The sequence below is a fragment of the Arachis stenosperma genome, chromosome 7 (assembly GCF_014773155.1).
Source record: "Arachis stenosperma cultivar V10309 chromosome 7, arast.V10309.gnm1.PFL2, whole genome shotgun sequence".
Lineage (NCBI taxonomy): Eukaryota > Viridiplantae > Streptophyta > Magnoliopsida > Fabales > Fabaceae > Arachis > Arachis stenosperma.
The window spans coordinates 48,818,275-48,827,172 of record NC_080383.1 but is presented as its reverse complement, the minus strand read 5'-3'; the positions used below and the strand labels follow the sequence as shown (position 1 = coordinate 48,827,172).

Here is an 8,898-nt window from a genome sequence, read left to right as displayed (position 1 = left end):
GTCAATATCTTATTCTGAGCCAGTATGGCATTCAGAGTATCAATCTCAAGAACTTCTTTCTTCTGACTTGTCTCATTGTTCACAGGATTCCTTTCAGAAGTGTACATGAATTGGTTATTTGCAACCATTTCAATGAGCTCTTGAGCCTCTGTAGGCGTCTTCTTCAGATGAAGAGATCCTCCAGCAGAGCTATCCAAAGACATCTTGGATAGTTCAGAGAGACCATCATAGAAAATACCTATGATGCTCCATTCAGAAAGCATATCTGAGGGACACTTTCTGATTAATTGTTTGTATCTTTCCCAAGCTTCATAGAGGGATTCACCATCCTTCTGTCTGAAGGTTTGGACTTCCACTCTAAGCTTACTCAATTTCTGAGGTGGAAAGAACTTTGCCAAGAAGGCATTGACTAGCTTTTCCCAAGAGTCCAGGCTTTCTTTAGGTTGAGAGTCCAACCATATTCTAGCTCTGTCTCTTACAGCAAAAGGGAATAGCATCAGTCTGTAGACCTCAGGGTCAACCCCATTAGTCTTGACTGTGTCACAGATTTGCAAGAATTCAGCTAAAAACTGATGAAGATCTTCCAATGGAAGTCCATGGAACTTGCAATTCTGTTGCATTAGAGAAACTAATTGAGGCTTAAGCTCAAAGTTGTTTGCTCCAATGGCAGGGATAGAGATGCTTCTCCCATAGAAGTCGGGAGTAGGTGCAGTAAAGTCACCCAGCACCTTCCTTGCATTGTTGGCATTGTTGTTGTTTTCGGCTGCCATGGGTTCTTCTTCTTTGAAGAATTCGGTCAGGTCCTCAACAGAGAGTTGTGCCTTAGCTTCTTTTAGCTTTCGCTTCAAGGTCCTTTCAGGTTCAGGGTCAGCTTCAACAAGAATGCCTTTGTCTCTGCTCCTGCTCATATGAAAGAGAAGAGAACAAGAAAATGTGGAATCCTCTATGTCACAGTATAGAGATTCCTTGAGGTGTCAGAGGAAAAGAAAAATAGAAGAAAGAAGAAGGTAGAAGAATTCGAACTCGATTAGATAGAGTTCGAATTGTGCATTAAGAAGGAGTAGTACTCCATAAATAGAAGGATGTGGGAGGAAGAGAAGAGAATTTTCGAAAATTAATTAAAAAGATGTCAAAAACATTTTGAAAAATTGATTGATAATTTTCGAAAATTCAAAGTGGAAAAGAAATCAAGTGATTTTTGAAAAAGATTTTGAAATTAGAAGTTAAAAAGATTTGATTGAAAACTTATTTTGAAAAAGATGTGATTAAAAAGATATGATTGAAAAGATTTGATTTGAAAACAATTTTAAAAGATATGTTTTGAAAACAATTTTTAAAAGATTTGATTTTGAAAATTAATGACTTGCCTAACAAGAAAAGATATGATTCAAACATTAAACCTTTCTTAGCAGAAAAGGTAACAAACTTGAGATGTTCAATCAAATCATTAATTGTTAGTAAGTATCTTTGAAAAAGGAAAGAAATTGATTTTGAAAACATTTGATTGAAAAGATATGATTTGAAAAAGATTTGATTTTGAAAAACTTTGAAAACTTGAAAAAAATTGATTTTGAAAACAAAGTCTTCCCCCTAGCACCATCCTGGCGTTAAACGCCCAGAATGGTATCCATTCTGGCGTTTAACGCCCAAAATGCACCCTTTTTGGGCGTTAAACGCCCAACCAGGTACCCTGGCTGGCGTTTAAACGCCAGTCTGTCTTCTTTACTGGGCATTTTTGAATGCTCAGCTTTTTCTGTATAATTCCTCTGCAGTATGTTCTGATTCTTCAATTCTTTGTATTATTGACTTGAAAAGACACAAATTAAAAATATTTTTGGATTTTTTTAATAATCAAAATGCAACAAGAATCAAATAACAATGCATGCAAGACACCAAACTTAGTAGTTTGTATACTACTGACACTATATGAGACACATAAACACTCAAGTCAAAAGAATTCAAAGATCAGAGTAAGAAATCATCAAGAATTACTTGAAGATTCTTAAGACACATGAATGAATGCATGCAATTGACATCAAACTTAAGATGAGACACTAGACTCAAGCAAGAAATATCAAATATTTTTGGTTTTTATGATTTTGTGAAATTTTTTTTTTGTGCTTTTTTCGAAAATTATATGAAAATAGAAAATAAAGGTTTCAAAATTCTCAATTTGAATTTCCAGGAATCATTGCAATGCTAGTCTAAGACTCCGGTCCAGGAATTAGACATGGCTTCACAGCCAGCCAAGCTTTCAAAGAAAGCTTCGGTCCAAAACACTATACATGGCCAATGGCCAGCCAAGCCTTAGCAGGTCATTGCTCCAATAGCAAGATTGATAGAGATCAACAAGCTATTGTGATGATTAGTTGAAACCTTGGTCCAATAAGATTAGACATGGCTTTTCAGCCAGCCAGATTTCAACAAATCATCATGAAACTCTAGAATTCTTCTTCAAGAATTTCGAAAAAAAAAAATACCTAATCTAAGCAACAAGATGAACCGTCAGTTGTCCATAAACGAACAATCCCCGGCAATGGCGCCAAAAACTTGGTGCACGAAATTGTGATCACTACTTTGTCCATATTCAAATAATCCCCGGTAATGGCTCCAAAGACTTGGTGCTCAATACCATGGCATAAACACAACTTCGCACAACTAACCAGCAAGTGCACTGGGTCGTCCAAGTAATACCTTACGCGAGTAAGGGTCGATCCCACGGAGATTGTTGCTATGAAGCAAGCTATGGTCACCTTGTAAATCTCAGTCAGGCAGACTCAAATGGGTATAATGATAAACGAATAGAGCATAAAGACAAAGATAGAGGTACTTATGTATATCATTGGTGAGAGCTTCAGACAAGCGTATGAAGATGCCTTCCCTTCCGTCTCTCTGCTTTCTTACTGTCTTCATCCAATCCTTCTTACTCCTTTCCATGGCAAGCTTATGCAAGGGTTTCACCGTTGTCAGTGGCTACCTCCCATCCTCTCATTGGAAATGTTCAACGCACCCTGTCACGGCACGGCTATCCATCTGTCGGTTCTCAATCAGGCCGGAATAGAATCCAGTGATTCTTTTGCGTCTGTCACTAACGCCCCGCCCTCAGGAGTTTGAAGCACGTCACAGTCATTCAATCATTGAATCCTACTCAGAATACCACAGACAAGGTTAGACCTTCCGGATTCTCTTGAATGCCGCCATCAATTCTCGCCTATACCACGAAGATTCCGGTTAAAGAATCCAAGAGATATTCACTAAGCCTCGTATGCTTGTAGAACAAGAGTGGTTGTCAGTCACTTTGTTCATGAGTGGGAATGATGATGAGTGTCACGGATCATCACATTCATCAAGTTGAAGAACAAGTGATATCTTGGACAAAGAACAAGCGGAATTGAATAGAAGAACAATAGTAATTGCATTAATACTCGAGGTACAGCAGAGCTCCACACCTTAATCTATGGTGTGTAGAAACTCCACCGTTGAAAATACATAAGAACAAGGTCTAGGCATGGCCGAATGGCCAGCCTCCCAAGGAGGGTTCAATCATCAAAACATGATCAAAAGATCAAAAGATCAAAAGATGAAAATACAATAGTAAAAGGTCCTACTTATAGAAAACTAGTAGCCTAAGGTTTACAAAGATGAGTAAATGACATAAAAATCCACTTCCGGGCCCACTTGGTGTGTGCTTGGGCTGAGCAAATGAAGCATTTTCGTGTAGAGACTCCTCTTGGAGTTAAACGCCAGCTTTTATGCCAGTTTGGGCGTTTAACTCCCATTTAGGTGCCAGTTCCGGCGTTTAACGCTGGAATTCCTGAAGGTGACTTTGAACGCCGGTTTGGGCCATCAAATCTTGGGCAAAGTATGAACTATCATATATTGCTGGAAAGCCCAGGATGTCTACTTTCCAAAGCCGTTGAGAGCGTGCCAATTGGGCTTCTGTAGCTCCAGAAAATCCATTTCGAGTGCAGGGAGGTCAGAATCCAACAGCATCTGCAGTCCTTTTGAGTCTCTGGATCAGATTTTTGCTCAGATCCCTCAATTTCAGCCAGAAAATACCTGAAATCACAGAAAAACACACAAACTCATAGTAAAGTCCAGAAAAGTGAATTTTAACTAAAAACTAATAAAAATATACTAAAAACTAACTAGATCATACTAAAAACATACTAAAAACAATGCCAAAAAGCGTAGAAATTATCCGCTCATCAACAAGCTGCAAGTATCTCACTAGAAATGGCAGATAATTCAAAGAAACAAGCTCATGGACTTGTAGAGGTTGTTTTGGTGAAGATTGAAGACCATTACATCCCTGCTGATTTCATAGTCCTAGAGACTGGGAGTTGCATGGATGAAACCATCATCCTTGGCAGACCCTTCCTAGCCACAGCAAAGGCTGTGATTGATGTTGATGGAGGTGAACTGATCATTCAAGTGAATGACAAATCCTATGTGTTTAAGGCTCAAGGATACCCCTCTGTCATCATGGAGAAGAAGCATGAAGAGCTTCTCTCAAATCAGAGACAAACAGAGCCCCCACAGTCAAACTCTAAGTTTGGTGTTGGGAGGCCACAACCAAACTCTAAGTTTGGTGTTGAACCCCCACATTCAAACTCTAAGTTTGGTGTTGGGAGGTTCCAACATTGCTCTGAGTATCTGTGAGGCTCCATGAGAACCCTCTGTCAAGCTACTGACATTAAAGAAGCGCTTGTTGGGAGGCAACCCAATGTTATATTTTATATATTTTCTTTTGTTATTTTATGTTTTTTGTAGGTTGATGATCATAAGAAGTCACAAAATCAATTGAAAAAGCAAAAACAGAATGAAAAACAGGAAGAAAAACAGCACATCCTGGAGGAAGAATTCACTGGCGTTTAAATGCCAGTGAGGCTAGCAGTTGGGCGTTTAACGCCCAGTCTGGCACCATTCTGGGCGTTTAACGCCAGAAAGGGGCACCAGATTGGCGTTAAACGCCAGAAAAGGGCAAGAGCCTGGCGTTAAATGCCAGAAAGGGGCACCAGCTCGGCGTTTAACGCCAGAAATGGCTCAAAACGTGATTTTGCTTGCCATTTGGTGTAGGGATGACTTTTCCTTGACACCTAAGGATCTGTGGACCCCACAGGATCCCCACTAACCCCACCACTCTCTCTCTTCTTCTTCACCCATTCACCAATCACCTCAACATCTCTTCCTTTTCACCACTCACATCCATCCTTCATAAAACACCACTTCTCCCCCTCTTTGGCCGAACACAAAGCCATTCCCTTCTTCCTCATTTCTTCTTCTTCTACTCTCTTATTTCTTCTTGTGCTCGAGGACGAGCAAACCTTTTAAGTTTGGTGTGGTAAAAGCATTGCTTTTTGTTTTTCCATAACCATTTATGGCATCCAAGGACGGAGAAACCTCTAGAAAGAGGAAAGGGAAGGCAAAAGCTTCCACCTCCGAGTCATGGGAGATGGAGAGATTCATCTCAAGGGTGCATCAAGACCACTTCTATGGAGTTGTGGCCATGAAGAAGGGTCAACTTTGATCAAAGGTTGGACCAAGTCCTCATAAACAATTGTGAAGAGGGCGCTCAATGAAAGAGAGATTCAAGAGGGAAGCCGGTTCAACTGAGAAGGCATAACCTCAAGCTCATCACTAAGAAAAGGATGGAGCAAACAAGAGACCCCTCTCATCATGACCCCTCAAGGGATGCACTTTCCTCCACAAGATTAGAGGAGCAACAAAGACAAGGAAGAGACATTGAGGAGCTCAAGCACTCCAAAGGATCTTCAAGAAGAAGAACAAGCCGCCATCACTAAGGTGGACCCGTTCTTTAATCTTCTTGTTCTTTATTTTCTTGTTTTTCGAATTTTTATGCTTATGTTTGTCCATGTTTGTGTCTTATGATCATTAGTGTCTTAGTGTCTATGCCTTAAAGTTATGAATGTCCTATGAAATCCATCACCTTTCTTAAAAGAAAACTGTTTTTATTACAAAAGAACAAGAAGTACAGGATTTCGAATTCATCTTTAAAACTAGCTTAATTAGTTTGATGTGGTGACAATACTTTTTGTTTTCTGAATGTATGCTTGAACAGTGCATATGTCTTTTGAATTTGTTGTTCATGAATGTTAAAATTGTTGGCTCTTGAAAGAATGATGAAAAAGGAGACATGTTACTGAGGATCTGAAAAATCATAAAAATGATTCTTGAAGCAAGAAAAAGCAGTGAATACAAAAAAAAAAGGAACGAAAAAAAAAGAGAAAGAGAAAGGGAAAAAGAAAGAAAAAGAAAGAAATAAAGTTGTGATCCAAGGCAAAAAGAGTGTGCTTAAGAACCCTGGACACCTCTAATTGGGGACTCTAGCAAAGCTGAGTCACAATCTGAAAAGGTTCTCCCAATTATGTGTCTGTGGCATGTATGTATCCGGTGGTAATACTGGAAGACAGAGTGCTTTGGGCCACGACCAAGACTCATAAAGTAGCTGTGTTCAAGAATCATCATACTTAACTAAGAGAATCAATAACACTATCTGGATTCTGAGTTCCTAAAGAAGCCAATCATTCTGAACCTCAGAGGATAAAGTGAAATGCCAAAACTGTTTGGAGGCAAAAAGCTACTAGTCCCGCTCATCTAATTTGGAGCTAAGTTTCATTGATAATTTGGAGTCTATAGTATATTCTCTTCTTTTTATCTTATTTGATTTTCAGTTGCTTGGGGACAAGCAACAATTTAAGTTTGGTGTTGTGATGAGCGGATAATTTGTACCCTTTTTGGCATTGTTTTTAGTATGTTTTTGGTAGTTTTAGTTGAGTTTTTATTATATTTTTATTAGTTTTTAGTTAAAATTCACTTTTCTGGACTTTACTATGAGTTTGTGTGTTTTTCTGTGATTTCAGGTATTTTCTGGCTGAAATTGAGGGATCTGAGCAAAAATCTGATTCAGAGACTCAAAAGGACTGCAGATGCTGTTGGATTCTGACCTCCCTGCACTCGAAGTGGATTTTCTGGAGCTACAGAAGCCCAATTGGCGCGCTCTCAACGGCGTTGGAAAGTAGACATCCTGGGCTTTCCAGCAATATATGATAGTCCATACTTTGCCCAAGATTTGATGGCCCAAACCGGCGTTCAAAGTCACCTACAGAAATTCCAGCGTTAAACGCCGGAACTGGCACCTAAATGGGAGTTAAACGCCCAAATTGGCATAAAAGCTGGCGTTTAACTCCAAGGAGAGTCTTTACACGAAAATGCTTCATTGCTCAGCCCAAGCACACACCAAGTGGGCCCGGAAGTGGATTTTTATGTCATTTACTCATCTCTGTACACCTTAGGCTACTAGTTTTCTATAAGTAGGACCTTTTACTATTGTATTTTCATCTTTGGATTATTTTTAGATCCTTTGATCATCTTGGGACATCTAGTTCTTAGATCATTGGGAGGCTAGCCTCACGGCCATGCCTAGACCTTGTTCTTATGTATTTTCAATGGTGGAGTTTCTACACACCATAGATTAAGGTGTGGAGCTCTGCTGTACCTCGAGTATTAATGCAATTACTATTGTTCTTCTATTCAATTCCGCTTGTTCTTTGTCCAAGATATCACTTGTTCTTCAACTTGATGAATGTGATGATCCGTGACACTCATCATAATTCTCACCTATGAACAAAGTGACTGACAACCACTCTTGTTCTACAAGCAATCAAGGCTCTAGTGTTTATCTCTTGGATTCTTTAACCGGAATCTTCGTGGTATAGGCGAGAACTGATGGCGGCATTCAAGAGAATCCGGAAGGTCTAACCTTGTCTGTGGTATTCTGAGTAGGATTCAATGATTGAATGACTGTGACGTGCTTCAAACTCATAGCAGGCGGGGCGTTAGTGACAGACGCAAAAGAATCGATGGATTTTATTCCGGCCTGACCGAGAACCGACAGCTGATTAGCCATATGCTGTGACAGAGCATAGGAACATTTTCACTGAGAGGATGGGAGGTAGCCACTGACAACGGTGAAACCCTTGCATAAGCTTGCCATGGAAAGGAGTAAGAAGGATTAGATGAAGACAGTAGGAAAGCAGAGAGACGGAAGGGAAGGCATCTTCATACGCTTATCTGAAGCTCTCACCAATGATATACATAAGTATCTCTATCTTTATCTTTATGCTTTATTCGTTTATCACTATACCCATTTGAGTCTGCCTGACTGAGATCTACAAGGTGACCATAGCTTGCTTCATACCAACAATCTCCGTGGGATCGACCCTTACTCGCGTAAGGTATTACTTGGACGACCCAGTGCACTTGCTGGTTAGTTGTGCGAAGTTGTAGTGATCACAATTTCGTGCACCACCTAGCTTGGAATAGTCTCGGATCTCTTCACCAGGACATCTTCTACCCCAAACAGAATCTAAGAGTCCTGAGAGCCCAACTTCTTCCAATCTTTTAAAAGTTGCCTCTGTATAGTGATGAGACCTTGCTTGTTGCTTGGCTCCAAATTCAGGGCATTGCTCAAATGGCTTGATCTGAGGATTGAGTGTTGGCAAATTATGGGTCAAGTACTCCAACCTTGCTTGCATGTTTTCATCATTCTCCATTCTTTGCGCATATCTAACTTCTCCCATGGTGTGATGAATATTCTTCCATTGATACAGGTTGTGACTATATTCCCCTGCTTTAGCTTGACTAAAGTACAGCTTATCATATGATTCTTTGAATTCTTTGTATTGCTCTTTTTGTCCTTCAAGAATCTGTGCTTGAAATTCTTGCTGCTGAGTCATCATTTGCTGTTGCCATCTCTCTTGCTTCTCCTCCATTTGACGCTGCCAAGCTTCTCTCTCCTCTTTATCTTTCAAATATTGCTCTCTAAACTCTGGATGGGGCTCTAGATATTGCTCTTGGCGCCCCTGATTTTGCTCT

General features: G+C 40.0%; 1 non-coding gene across 1 annotated transcript; it reads left to right on the top strand.

The window, feature by feature from the left end:
- The first annotated feature begins 257 nt into the window (after nt 1-257).
- On the top strand, nt 258-365 carry LOC130943051 (small nucleolar RNA R71). Its single transcript, XR_009071588.1, has one exon. It is a non-coding gene; the product is annotated as a small nucleolar RNA R71 (small nucleolar RNA).
- Nucleotides 366-8,898: the final 8,533 nt, after the last annotated feature.